A 13490-nucleotide genomic window follows, 5' to 3' on the forward strand; every position below is an offset into this window, starting at 1 on the left:
GCTATAGCCATAGCTTGGGACATAAACTCCAAAATGAAATTAAATGCCAAGTTTCTTTTAGTTTTTATTTTTTTACACCCTTTCGTCAAAATTAAAAAACATTTTTACACCCCCCATCTTTAATTATAGATACCCGATGCTAGGTATTACACCATCTCCAATGGTAGTACTTATTTTTTTTTAAGTACTAAAAAAATTTAGGGATGAGGTGGGTCGTGGCCCAACTCAGCCACCCCATAGTTCCGCTGCTGTCTTTAACCTTTTTATATATCGATCTGCAATATAATTATAAACATTAAGTTCAAAAGGGGTGAATTAGAAAAAGTGAAATTCGGGTAAAGTTTTACCGAGGAAGTTAGTCATCATTGTTTGCTTAGTATAATTTTGACGATTCATTCATTCCCACATTTATTTTGACGACGGAACAAAAATACACAAGCTTGAAGTTGTCGTTAACATAGATTGAGCAAAAATAATAACGAGTTTGCCTATTAGTCACCACATATTAACATCATAATTTAAAACCAATTTTTTAATTAGTCTTGAACTACCACCGAACCAACTTTAACTTTAGCATTTTTAAACACTAGTAATTGAGTATTAATTATTATTATTATTTAAAAAATATGTGTTGTTTCACGTTAATGATGTTGTTGTTACTACAATTGTCCATACTAAAAAGAACAAAGTTGAGAAATCTAAGAAAACGATTTTAATGTTTTACTTAAAAATTAATAAAGCGGGTGTATATTATTAGCAACATAGATATATAGTTTAAATGATAGCTACCAAAGACATTATTGGCATTTTCCGGATTTCATTTTTCTCCACGTTTAATTGGGGAGTCTTGTTATTAGGTTACTTTACAAGAAAAAAAAATGTACATTGCTATTTACACCTTTATATTTTTAAGTGTAATTAGTTACAATATATATAGACCAATATTTAAAGAAAAAATGATGCTTCAGCTAGCCATAACTATTTTTTGATATATTTTAGGAGTATATGCAAAATGGTGCAGACTGCAGAAGAGTTACACATTTATTTTGGGTGTTCCATGAGCCAAGCATGAGCTCTACTAAATTACCTTTTACTATTGCTACAGTCATAGGGACATAAACTGTAAAATATGAAGTTAATTAAATGCAAGTTTAATTATTATTATTATTATTATTATTATTATTATTATTTTACATTTTTTACACCCTCCATCTGGACAGATACTGCTACTAAATTTCTAGTTAATAATGCGATCATCAAAGGAACGCCAAATTTTCACAATAAAAAAAAAAAAAAAATTTTTACACCCTCCACATCTATTATAAATAGATAACTCAATGCGACTTATTAGTTTATTCATAAGTTAAGTAATAAATCTTTAGGTGAAGATTGTAGCGAGTGATAATGATGAACAAGGGACACTTTGGATTTTTCTTCATTTTACTTATTCTCCTTACTTGCGGTAAGTCTTATATGTTTGTCATTAAAACATATAATTAATATGAAAATTATGATTTATTTTTTTTACTATATGTAAATTCATTTAATTAAGTTGTGTTGGATAAAAAAAATCGATCAATTAATGCAGATATGATGGAACAAACTGAGGGATGGGGCTGTGATCCTGCCGAATGTGATTTGATATGTATTATTGCAGGTTATCCGCGTGGTGGTCAATGCGTTAATAAAATTAGATGCTTCTGCAAGATATCCATTGCGGGGGTAATGAAAGATCATATGCAAGGCGAGCATTTGTAAATAGTTCCGTTTATTATTAGCACACGAGTATTCGAGTAGAGATCCTTTTCATTTTTCAAAACAATTTGATGGTCTTAATTACTAGTATAGTTTTAGCTGTGATCACTATATCTTAGCTACTATGTCTTTGTGTTCTAGTTTTCTGATTAGTAAGGAGTGGTATATACCCCTTATAATCATTTGTGTCTTGTTTCATTTTATTTAATCTAAAATTTCTTTTAGTTGCTTATGGGTTTAGATTGGCTTTGAGCTTGCTGCGCCAATTATTATTATTTTTTTGATAGAGAGCTGCGCCAATTATTATGATACTTTAGTTCTGCATTTGTGCTGTATTTTTAGGGTATGTTTGGTAAAAATAAGCTATAAGCTAGCTGACAGCTGATAAGCTAGCTAATAGCTGAAAAGCTAGCTTAGTCAAAAAAAAATGAAAATATGCAACTAGTTAGTCAAAATCGCTCGTGTGAGTTTTTGAAGTGATAAACGACAAACTTTGGATTAACTAAAATAGACTTGTAGTATTTGGTGTAAGTTAAGACGCTTGCTCCTATGGTCAAGTGACATCGAGAGTAATGATATAGATGATACTTGCAAATATTCAAATGTTCAAGTCGGTGGGAGAGTAATGATATAGAAAATTAACAATACTAATTATTAACAATGACTGTTTTCGAACAAAACAATAATTTTTTTACACAAATATAAAATCATTTTATTATATGTTATTGAGAGCTACAAATTTTTTTTATGTGTTTTTATTGAACACTTTTAATCTTAACTAGGAACTTACCCGTGCATCCGCACGGGACGCGCGTTCCGCGCGTTCAAATCGAGTGATTTGTTTATTTTTATATATTTGATAAAGATACAAAAATATCGTTGTCGTGCAATGTATGTAAAAAGACAATGTATCTAAATAACAGTCTTATTTTTTGATAGTATAAATATTAATTAGAAAAGTGAACTATCTTTTAAGTAGTAAATGAAATGAGAAGTGTGTTGGGATTATATAGTAATAATAAAATTTAAATAACACTCTATGTTGCAATTATTAAGTTAAAAAATGCTCTGTAAAAAAAAAGTTAAAAAATGCTCAAATATTTTTTTATTGAAGTATAATAATTTGAAAGTAGCAAAATAATAATAATAAAAAAAAACAAAAACTTGATTAAGAAATATTTATGTTTATAATTAAAAAAATTATATAATAGTTATTTAAATTTTTTATCGGCAACAACATGTTCCTCGTGTATAATAGTAAATTTAAAATTTTCATCAGCAACAACTTGTGTCCCATGTATAATAGTTAATTAACTATTTTTCATAAGCAAAAATTTAGTCCGCGTGTATAATAATTAATTAAAAGTTTTCACCGACAACAACTTGTTCTTTGTGTCTTCAAAAAAACATGTTCTCCGTGTATTGTTGTTATTTAAATTTTTTATCAGCAACAACTTGTTTCTCAATTATAGTTAATTTAAACCTTTTCACCGGCAACAATGTGTTCACCGTGCATAGTAGTTATTTAAATATTTTCATTAACAACAATGTGTTTCCTATGTATAATAGTTGATAATTTGTACCCAAAATAAATAGTTGATAACTTGTTCTCTATGTATAATAATTATGTACATTTTCATCAGCAACATCTTATTCATCGTGTATAATAGTTAATTTTAATAATTTTTTATAGTTATTTTAAATTTTTCATCAGCAACAACTTGTTCCCCGTGTATAATATTTAATTTAAAATTTTCAGTAACAATAACTTGTTTCCTGTGCATAGTAGTTATTTAAATTTTTTCATCAGCATCAACTTGTTTATGGTGTATAATAGTTAATAAATTTTTTTTTTGTTGAAGGAATAGTTAATAACTTGATCCCCGTGTATATATAGTAATATTTCAATTTTCATCTGCAGCAACTTGTTTCCTGTGTATAATAGTTAATTTAGAATTTTCACCAACAACAATTTGTTTTTCATGTATAATAGTTAAAATTGAAAACTGGAAATTTAGAAGGATTAAAGTTAGAAGTAATAACTTTAAAATTAAAATTAAATTTGTTTGGTAAATCTTACTTTTTTTATAAAAAAAGGTTAAAAGTTATTTTTATCTTTTTATAATAAGGTTAAAAGATATGTTTGATCATATATTATATTTTTTCTTAAAATATAGAAGCTATTTTTTTCTTAGTAGAGCTTTTAAAAATTGGTTGTTTGGCCTAACTTCTTACTTTTAAGAAAAAAGAAGAGAAAAAAAGCTAGGTAAAACGGTACCTAAAAGTGTAATTTTGCCTAATTTTTTTATTAACAACTTGTTTTGTGTACAATATTTATTTTTGATTTTTTATGAGTAGTCAAGTGTATAATAGTTATTTCAAAATATTAATTAATTTTTAATTTTTTATTAACGACAATTGTCCCGTGTATAGTAGTGACTTTAGAATATTTATCAAAGTCAACTTTTGTTTTTATCGAAGACAAAGACAACTTGTCGTGTGTATAATAATTAATTTAAATTTTGATCGGCATAAGTTATCCTGTGTATATATATCCCGTATTTTTTTGACAATAATAAATATTTGTTTTGTATTTTTGCAATTTGTTCGTACTATTGACGTATATAAATTAAATTCTTTTTGATGTTACATGAGAAATTGATAATATTTTATTGAATGATCGTGTAAAATTATTTTACACTGTCAATGTATCTCCATTAAACTCTATAATATTTTTTTGTGGAAGTTTTTCTCTCACCATAATATTCTTATAATATATTAAATTAATTGTATTTAAAATTGAAAATTAACTTAACTTAATTGAATTAAAAATTAACTTTTGTTTTGAAGTCCATAGCTCAATTGAAGTTTATTTGAAGTCCATATCATTGATTTTTTTTTTGTCTACATTCTAGTATTTTATTTCACGTGAACTCCAACATAAGAGTTTAATTTACAATCTACTTTTTTTTTTATAAGCTTTTTTTTGATAAGCTTACAATCTACTCATTTGCTAATTTCTTTCTCTCTCTTCAACTAAGAAATTTTGTAAAGCTCTCTCCTACAAACAAACCCTAGCCGCCGGCAACCCTTAAATCCCTCCAACTTGGTTTTGTTACCCTCAAATCTCATCTTTATCACCCTGTTAAACGTTATTCTTCATAATCTTTCTCTTATGTTTTTTTTTTCTAAGAGTGGTGGTTATCATTTTTTTAGATCTAGAGATCGATCATCAAACACCACTTTTTGAAAAATCATCACCATAAAAAAACCCTCCTCCTTCTCCTCTACAAAACCCACAAAGAATAATTAAGATCGGAATATTTTGCAAATAACCACCGTGCCGGAAATTGTATCCACCGTGCCGGAAATTGTCACCGCCCCGCCGGAAATAATAAATAATTGTTTCTGTTATTGCTACATCTCATGCTATTTACTTTGTTCTTTCATCTTTATATCTGAGGATGTCTTCTTTGTCTGAGTTCCTGCAACAATTTTCATTTTTAGTTTTTTGGAAAAAAAGTGTAAGTCTATATTTGGATTGAACAAAAGTAATAATAACTATGCTGAAGTTACAAACTCAACTTGTCTAAATCTATTCTTCTATTTCTTTCTAGATCTATTCTTTTTTTTTTTTTTTTTCTGCAACATATTTTTTTTTGTTTTCTTTCAAGCTAAAAATGTTAGTGGTTGTTTTTATTCTTTAGAAAATTGAAAAATAATAGTGAAAAACAATACAGTATTGAATGTTAGTAATATTTTTTTTTTTACCTGAATCAAATATTGGTTCTTGTTTTCTCCTCGTAGTTGTAGTCTTTATGTTTCCCAGAAACAAAAAAGAAATTATTGCATTGATTAGTGAAATATCTTAATAAGAAAAATAAATAGATATGGTTTGATCTGTTTTTTTTTTGCGTATAAGAAAAAGTTTATATTTTGCCTATTTTTTATTTATTTTTGCATATAAGAAAAAGTTTATATTTGGCCTATTTTTGTCTTTCATATTTCTAAACTTTTCTATTCTTTTACAACAAACAGTATCAAAGCTATATTTTTTTTTCATCTTAAATTTATTTTGTTCCAAATCTACAATACCTTTATGTAAATCTACCATAAATCTAAGAAAGTTTGTGTTGTAGAGAATATCATACCTTTATGTATAATCTGTTGTGGTAATGAAAATGAACCTAAAGAGAAAAACGGTAGTGTTAAACATGATACGAAGAATATAAGCTATATATCTTTATTTATTATTAACTTACATACATGTGTATGTATAGTAAGGTTAGAGAATAAATGTATAATAAGGTTAGATAAATGAATAAATTTATTTACCCATGTACTTCTTCTTCAATAACAACTATAGATGTTCCTGCAAAATAAAATTTATGTTAGTTAGTAAAATAGAGTTGAAGATAAAAATATAAAGAGAGAAGAGAAGAAGATGGAAAATAAAACCAGAGAAAGGTGAGATAATGAAATTGAAATGAGATAGTGTGAGGATAATGAAGCATTTGAAATTCAAATACGGTACAAAAAAGAGTGGGAATTAAAAAGACTATTTTGTGAAGGACACAGTCCCATCGGTCAGCAAAAGCTAAGGAAAGTAAAAAAAAAAGTGTATTTCCTTGTACTTTAACTCAGATTTGTTTAAGTCAAAGAAATAAATGTGCTTAGTCTAAACTGCCCTCACAAATGCTTACGTGGAAGTCTAAATTGAAAGGCTAGTAATGTAAAATCCTCAGTATCTTATTTTCTCAAGTTATATCTGGATAGTTCCCAATAACATATTAAAATATTATTTTAGATTTCTTTAAAATTTTACATTGGTGATTTATATAAGGCAAAATAATTGTCCCTTAACTTGATTTCCGTTAACACTTTAATTAGTTCTTTTTATTTTATTTTATAACATTTTATTCCTTTTTCATGTTTGGATATGAACTTTAAGTTTCAATTTATAGTTTTATTTTTCCGTTCTTTTCAATCATAAAAAGTTATATACAAACATGGGTAGAAAACCATAAATGACAAAAATGTAAAAAATATAAAAGATTAAATTGTTACTTAAAATTAAGTTAACATTTAAAAATATGATTTTATTTATATAATATAAATTTTTAATCTAACGGTTAAACGAAAACTATTTATTTTTATATTTAAGAATTATATTCAAGATAGTGCAGAAGAGTTGCAAATTTATTTCGGTTGTTCCATGAGCCAAACACCAACTCTATAGTAAATTACTTTTAACCAATGCTATAGCCATAGCTTGGGACATAAACTCCAAAATGAAATTAAATGCCAAGTTTCTTTTAGTTTTTATTTTTTTACACCCTTTCGTCAAAATTAAAAAACATTTTTACACCCCCCATCTTTAATTATAGATACCCGATGTAGGTATTACACCATCTTCAATGGTAGTACTTATTTTTTTTAAGTACTAATATCTAAGAGGTACCACAATTGGAGCAATAACAAAATAGTACCTAATAGGTACTGAATCTAAAATAAGACTTGGTACTTATACTATTTTTTGCGAGACCCATTAAAAAAAATGTAAAGTTATTGGTGAGATGTGTTATTGGTAGGACCTATATAGAACTTTTTAAGAGTTGTTTGGTTAGATGGATCGAATACTTATTAGGTACTATTATTAAAAAATTATAAATGAATGATGTGTACATCTGAGACCCAGTTAAATACCGAAAAATAGATCTAGGTAATTATTACCAATAATAAATTGGTTATAACATGACAACCTAAAAAAAACTCAATTGAATATTGTAGTAAATAAATTGACTCTTGTATATTCGTTAATTGGTCCAATGGTGATTAGCGCTGGACTTGGTAGGGATGATCACAGTTCGGTCCTAGCAACTGCGATCGGGAGGGGGCTGAAACAAATTGATGTCAGAACTGACCCCCGAACCAAATTAAGTGGTTCAGTGAGCTGGATACTGGTTGTGGAAAAAAAAATAGACAAAGATATATATATATATATATATATATATATATATATATATATATATATATATAGGGGAGGGATCAAATTACACTGGTATAACATTTGAGTAATGTTACACCGCTCAATAACACTTCAACGAATACAAATTTTACAAAATTCATCGTTGGATTGAACTTTTATATCATTTAGATCATTCATGTTCAATTTTACAAAAATCTAAAATCGTTTGATATGTTATTGAGACTGATCAAGATTAACGCTTTATGTGGTTTTATTGAATACCGTTAAGCTTGATCAATCTCAAAAACATATGAAATGATTTTATATTTTTATAGAATTGAACATAAATGATCTATATGATATAAACTTTCAATCCAGTGGTGAATTTTGTAAAATTTGTATTCGTTAAAACGTTATTGAGCGGTGTAACATTACTCAAATGTTACGCCGGTGTAATTTGATCTCTCCCCATATATATATATATATGGAATATATGCCTCCTAATGGTGTAGAAGAGTTCCATATATTTTGGGTGTTCCGTGAGCCAAAGATGAGCTTTACTAAATTGCTTGTTAATAAGTAATGTGATAATCGAAGGAACATTAACTCCAAAATGAAGTTAAAGCCAAGTTTTAAATCTTGGTCTTGTATAAAAAAATAATAAAAAATCGTCTCAACATTTTTTGTCTTTTACACTCTCCACAGCTATAAGTAGATAACCCAATGTGAGTTAGTTTATTCACAATCTAATTAAGTAATAAATTTCTAAGTGAAAATTGTACGTAAGAAGTGATAATCATGAACAAGACACACTATGGATTTTTCTTCTTCCTACTTCTTATTGCTTCTCGTAAGTCTTAGTCACTCTAGTCCTTAATATAAGAGAGAGATTAACATTTAGATTCATTGAGAATTTAATGTATCTAGTTCATATTATAAACTAAATACATTAGATTCTCAATGAATCTAAAAAGTAAAATTTCTCTTATATTTAGGACCTAAGGGAGTATATGTTTGGCACTAAAACATATAACAATAATTTGAATAATATTTACAATTGCATAGTACTATACTACATATGAATAAATAATATGTAAATTAATAATGAAATTTATTTAATTAAGTTGTATTGATTATAATGTTTGTTCGATCAATGAATGCAGAAATGATGGTAAAAAGTGAGGAATGGAAATGTAGGACACGGAGCACTAAGTTTAAAGGGGAATGTTATAATAGAAGTCGTATTTGTAATTCAACTTGTCATGATGAAGGTTTTCCGCTTGGTGGTGAATGCATTGGATGCATGAGCTGTGTTCATGGGAGTGCCACACTTAAAAGTTGTTTCTGCAAAAATAGTAGTTGTGAATAGTTTGGGTCATGAGCATGTTAGTGCTCGAGTAAAGATCTTTTTCATTTTTCAAATGATTGGAAGTCTTAATTACAATAATTTTAACGTATAAATGTCTGATTATGCCACACTTATCGAAATGTGTGCATAATTTTTCTTTTATGGGTCTTGCTTATTTAAGGGCTTAAAGAGTGCACCGGGGACACTATTTAACATTTGCCTTCTTTTATTCACTCTAAAACTATAAAGTACGTAGTAGCGAAGATCTCAATTTTTTTTTGAAAATTGTGGATTATATTCTTTCTCGCCAGTTCTCTAGTTTTTGCAGTTTCACTAGACTTTAGCTACTCTACTATATATTTGTGTTATGTTTCTCTTGTTATTAAGGAGTACCCCTTATAATCATTTGTGTCATGTTTTATGTTTTTTAATCAATCTTTTTTTAGTTGCATCAATTTTTGTTTGCATTCGTGATATATTATTTTCAATCAAAAAGTAGTGAAATTGCATTCGTGATACAAGTGACTTGAAATCATCATTAATAGACTATGAACTATTATTTTCACTAACACTGGAACTAATATGCATGTGTATCGAATGACTTATCAACAATAATAAACTCTAAACTAATATTTTCATCAATATTTGTACTAATATATATACTCCCTCCGTCCCATATTATAAGAAAAAAAATCACTTTTTCATGTCCCAAATTATAAGAAAAAAAAAACTTTTATCATTTTCAAGATAAATTTTTACTTAAATTACTCTCTTTCTTCTTTTCCCCATAATCAATAACCAATAAAAATACTTTTTACATCTTCACATGAAACTTATTTCAACAAAAACACAAAAAGCCATTTTGAAATTATCATAATTTACTTATCTTAATAAGTGTGAAAATATTTTTTTTGTTTATATTATGGGACGGAGGGAGTACCAAATAATTTTAAATCATTAATAATACTTTTAAACTAATAATCCACATATATATAATTATAAGTGGGGCGTGCCCCATCTCAATGATATTTGTACAATCACTTTTGGACAACTTTGGAGATAACATTCTCTCTCATACTCTCATAATTGTGTTTTTACTCTCTCGTCCTAAAACTTTGGTCCATTTAGAGTTTTACACTTATATTAAGAAATAATAAAGATTGATAAGTTAAGTCAGTTTTACTCTTACTTTATTAAAAAATAGTAAATTCATTTAATGAATGTTTTAGTTTTTTTAAGGATACAAATAGTAAAACATCATTATTTGTACATCTTAAAAAAATCTAAGTTTTGAGACAAAACTAATAAGCTAAAAAGACTAAAGAATATGTTTTTTGAATGTCTTGTGTTTTTTGGATTGTATAAAGTGATATTTTTAAGTCACTAGGTTTGGTTTAGTGGTGAGAAATTTGGATAGACCGCATGAGATTTGATCCTAATTCTCATTGTCAACATTGTAAAAAAGAAAAATGGTATTTTAAATGACAGTGTATCTAGCGTTCTGTCCAATAATGTTACATATATTACATTTTTAAAGATGGTTTAACTACACGTTTGGTCCCTTACGTTTATTTTAGGTTTCAATTTGGTCCCTTACGTTTAAAAAGTATCAATTTGGTCCCTTACGTTTATTTTAGGTTTCAAGTTAGTCCTTTCCGTTAGTTTTGTCACTAACACCGTTTGAACAGTACACGTGTCAGCGTGTCCAAGTGCCACGTGTCAGTCCACATATGCAAATTGACTGCCACATATGACAAAATTGACGGAAAGGACTAATTTGAAACCTAAAATAAACGTAAGGGACCAAATTGATACTTTTAAAACGTAAGGGACCAAATTGAAACCTAAAATAAATGTAAGAGACCAAATGTATAGTTAAGCCTTTAAAGATTGATGACCGACGGTTCGTCCATGAGGCATGAGCCAAAGATGAGCTCTACTAAATTGCTTGTTAATAAGTAATGTCATAATCAAAGGAACGTTAACTCCAAAATGAAGTTAAACGCCAAGCTTTCAACCTAGGCCTAGTTTTTTTTTTACTCAAATTAAATGCCTAGTTTAATTATTATTATTATTATTATTATTATTATTATTATTATTATTATTATTATTATTATTATTATTATTATTATTATTTCACTTGCTCCAGTCTTAAATATAAGTAAAAGTCAAAACGTACTCTCTCCGTACCACAATATATGTCACTTTGGGGAAAAAAATTATACCACAATATATGACGCTTTATATTATCAATGAAGCATTTAATGTTATTTTTTCTATTATACCCTTAACTATTTATTATTCTTTCTTCTTTCAATTTTTCAATTTATTTTTTCCATACCATAAATGAAGGACAATTTTGTAAATCAACTCATAATCTTTATTTTCCATACAACATTAATTACCTTTTTTAATATGTGTAAAAATGTCAAAGCGACATATATATATTGTGGTACGAAGGAAGTATTTAATCTAAATATGAGCCAATACGTTTTGAGTTTTACTTATATTTAAGATAAGAAGGATTACATTTTTAACATCCTCAATCTCTATAGCGATGCTAGTCAATTTATTAATAGAGTAGATAAATAAAGAGGCTCTTTTTTATAGTATATTTTCAACAAGATACTACTACTACATTTCTTGTTAATAATGCGATAATCAAAGAACATTAACTCCAAAAGAAAGTTAAACGCGAAGTTTTCACAAGTTAAACAAACAAGTTTTTTACATCCTCCACATCTACAAATTGATAACTCCATGTGAGTTATTAGTTTAATTAGTTTATTCGCAAGCAAAGCAATAACTCTCTAACTAGGTGAAGATTGTAGCAAGTGGTAACGATGAACAAGGCACACTTTGAGTTTTTCTTCATTTTGGTTATTCTCCTTGCTTCTAGTAAGTCTTATACTCCCTCTAATCTTATCTTATATATATATGCAAAATTGGTACATACAATCTGTTCTGGGCCGAGCTTAGAGCTCGAGCATCAGAGGGTGTCGAACACATATACCATCCGAGCACGTCCTAACGGTCAGATACCCTTGCGTATTGTAACGGCCGTAAACCGGAATGATGAGCATTAACTGCACATCATGGCTCCTTAGCCGTTTTCCGGCAGCCACTTGATGGCCATTAATGCCATCAAGGGCCTTAGCCCAGCGCTGGGGGCTATATATATGCATCTCCACTTCATTTGCAAGGTACGCATTTTATAGCTAAGAAAACCTTACACACATACTGACTTGAGCGTCGGAGTGCCTGCAGGTACACAACCCCCCTCCGCTCCAACAGGGGTCTCAAACGCTCTCAACCACCGCAAACGCCGGCGAAGTCGCATCATTCTGGTCTACACGATCACAATCATAATTATAATTGCATAATAGTACATAAAAATAATTAATATGTAAATAATGATGTTTTTACTAAATGTAAATAATGAAATTTGTTTAATTAAGTTATGTTCGTTAAAATATTTGTTCGATCAATAATAATGCAGAGATGGTGGTACAAACTGAGGGATGGAGCTGTAATCCTATCCAATGTGCTCTCGCCTGTGTTCGTAAAGGTTGTATGGGTGGTGGTCTTTGCTTGGGATTTATCTTTAAAAGTTGTGTCTGTAATGGTCAGAAGATTAACATATAAGTGCATAAAAAATGTCTAATTATGTCACAATGATTAAAATGTGTACATAACTTTTATTTATTCACTACAAAACTATAGTATAACATTCATATTTGTTGTCTCATATATACTTAACTCTTTTCTTACTAAACTGATACTTTTAATTCATTCTTCGAAATCACCTAGTCCATTAACCGGGTTACATACTAGTGGTGATTTCAATTTCTCTATAGACTAATTAACACCGTAGGAATACGTCTGTTATGAGCAATTCTACTATGGGCAGAATCTCAAATCTTTTATTTATAGGCACACTCACATCAATGATAAAAATTAAATCATAAATTAGTCACATCAATCAATATTAATCAATCTTTTTATCTTTAAATTTTATTTAGATTATGTATGTGTGCCTAAATTGAAATAGTTTGTGTTTGTGACTATGGAAGTGTTTCTCCGTCCGTTATACTCTTAGCACGTTTCCTTCGACTGATAAGTTTATCGTTCTTCATAGGGATTGTGATAAACAGGTTGAAAAATGAATTTTGACAACTAACTGAATTTATACCTTTTTTTTTAAGGAACCATTGTGAAACCTAAAATATCTTTAAGGGATCAATAGACTAATTAAGCCAAAAAGTATATTTTTCTTAGCATGTTTAGTTAAAAAAAAAAAAAGTAACTTTTAAGTCCAATGATTTTTTTCTTTCCGTAAAAAAAACACAAAGAAAATGGTTAACATGTTTAGTTAATTAGTAAAAAATATTGAATTAGGATAAAAAAATGTAAATTTTT

General features: G+C 28.2%; 3 long non-coding RNA genes across 4 annotated transcripts; 2 read left to right on the top strand and 1 right to left on the bottom strand.

Annotated features, from left to right (window-relative positions):
• The first annotated feature begins 1267 nt into the window (after nt 1-1267).
• LOC123917919 lies at nt 1268-1987 on the top strand. Its single transcript, XR_006812627.1, has 2 exons — nt 1268-1462; nt 1589-1987. It is a non-coding gene; the product is annotated as an uncharacterized LOC123917919 (long non-coding RNA).
• Nucleotides 1988-4613: 2626 nt separating this feature from the next.
• Nucleotides 4614-6611, bottom strand: LOC123917920. 2 transcript variants are annotated; one of them, XR_006812629.1, is made up of 5 exons: nt 6214-6611; nt 6091-6127; nt 5907-5942; nt 5527-5569; nt 4614-5240 (listed from the first exon to the last, which is right to left on the bottom strand). It is a non-coding gene; the product is annotated as an uncharacterized LOC123917920 (long non-coding RNA). The 2 variants fall into 2 exon arrangements; XR_006812628.1 differs by having other exon boundaries at nt 6091-6290.
• Nucleotides 6612-8273: 1662 nt separating this feature from the next.
• LOC123917921 lies at nt 8274-9233 on the top strand. Its single transcript, XR_006812630.1, has 2 exons — nt 8274-8573; nt 8887-9233. It is a non-coding gene; the product is annotated as an uncharacterized LOC123917921 (long non-coding RNA).
• Nucleotides 9234-13490: the final 4257 nt, after the last annotated feature.

Source organism: Trifolium pratense, linkage group LG3, assembly GCF_020283565.1.
Source record: "Trifolium pratense cultivar HEN17-A07 linkage group LG3, ARS_RC_1.1, whole genome shotgun sequence".
In the NCBI taxonomy this organism is placed as follows: domain Eukaryota; kingdom Viridiplantae; phylum Streptophyta; class Magnoliopsida; order Fabales; family Fabaceae; genus Trifolium; species Trifolium pratense.